This window comes from Nicotiana tomentosiformis, chromosome 12 (assembly GCF_000390325.3).
Source record: "Nicotiana tomentosiformis chromosome 12, ASM39032v3, whole genome shotgun sequence".
Lineage (NCBI taxonomy): Eukaryota > Viridiplantae > Streptophyta > Magnoliopsida > Solanales > Solanaceae > Nicotiana > Nicotiana tomentosiformis.
In genome coordinates this window covers 135,977,572-135,979,167 of record NC_090823.1, presented here as the reverse complement: position 1 = coordinate 135,979,167, position 1,596 = coordinate 135,977,572, and positions in this window count along the sequence as shown.

Below are 1,596 nucleotides of genomic sequence, written 5' to 3'. Positions count from 1 at the left end.
GTGCTAGTTGTTCTTTGCTCATCAACCGAAGACGGGAGAGACCCAGTACCCAGCCTCACGGTACTAGGAACAGTGACTGGGACTCAAAAGCGAGAGTTAGCATCTTCCACCATATCAAATTCCCCCAGAGCACCGGGATGTCATCCTTGGTTGGCATAACTAGCTTAACATATTGAGCATTTTGTTGAGTTGATGAAGGTCAGCGTCTTCAATTTAGAGAAGCCCCCTCATCACCGGCTCCTCCATCATCGTCGATCACTACAGTGTCTATGGCTGGCTCGAGTGCGGTGCTCATCACCACAATGTTTGCGAATGGCTCGGGTGCAGCACTCTTCGCCTTTTTATTTTTGCACTTGGTCGTGGAGGAACGTCGCTTTTTTGTTGCTTGTTTTCCAGCCGGGGACTCCGAGAAGAAGCACTTGCGCCGGAAGCAGGCCCAGTGACACTTGTTCGGGTAAATGCCTCCAGTAGCAACCTTGCCACATCAGCCACATCAGCCAAAATGTCCTCTTCGGGACGGTAATAACATAGCCCTGCGGAAGACCTAAATTCAACAAGAAAGAAAGGTTAACCAATTTTCCTATCTAAGAAGTAGAAATAAGATAAGTTCAACATACCATGATTTTTGGCCTTCCATCCATATTTAAGGGCCAGTTCTTTCCACTTGGGGGTCTCAGGCGTAGTGACATCCAGAATCTTCTTGACCCACTAGTCCAAGTCTTTAACTCTAGGTGGTGTCCACCGAGTTGCTGAAATAGTGAAAGAAGAAGGATCAGTAACAACATGGGACAATCTTTAATTGGAAGAAAAGACAAATAATGAACTTACGAGTACGATTCGATAAATTAGGAAATGATGGAGTTGTGGCTGGAATGATATCCCTGTTATCAACTGCAATAAACCATTCCATCCATCTACGGTCGTTGTCATCATCCATGCTAGTTAGCAAAGCATAGTGCCCACGTTTGCTGAAATTCATCATTCCTCCGCGAAAAATCTTGGGAGAATAAAGGTTCATCAGTCGAGCCAGGTATAACTCTTCTCCCGTCTCCTAGCATAGACGTTGAATACAAGCAATAGTCCTCCACACATAAGGGCTCACATGTGCCAAGCAAACTTGGTAACGAAGGCAAAACTCCAAGATAACGGAGTCAAGCCATCTGCTCAATGAGAACGGGCCCAGAGTAAAGGGATACGTATAGAAATATATAAAACCCTTCTTGTACAAGATTACCTGCTCCGTCAGGTCGGGAGCGATGATCTTAAATCTTCACAACCACTATATTCCTTCATAGTAGGGATGCTAGAAGGACGGATGAAAGAAGGATACACGCCAATAGTCTATGTTTAGGGGTTAGCGGAAGGATACTTCTCTTTGAAGTCCTTAGTTGTAATAAGCTTTCTAGGAATGATAGTGCTCACCGTAGGAGGAGCAGTATCACCAGCACTTTCTTTGTTTTTCGAAGCACTGGAATTTCTAGAAGAAGGGTTCATTGCTATCAAAATAGAATAAGGGGTTTTTCTTTGAAGAAGACGATTAGAGGAAATGGAAAACAAGTATGAGTTGAGTAAAGAGAGTTTGAGAGAGTTTGGAAA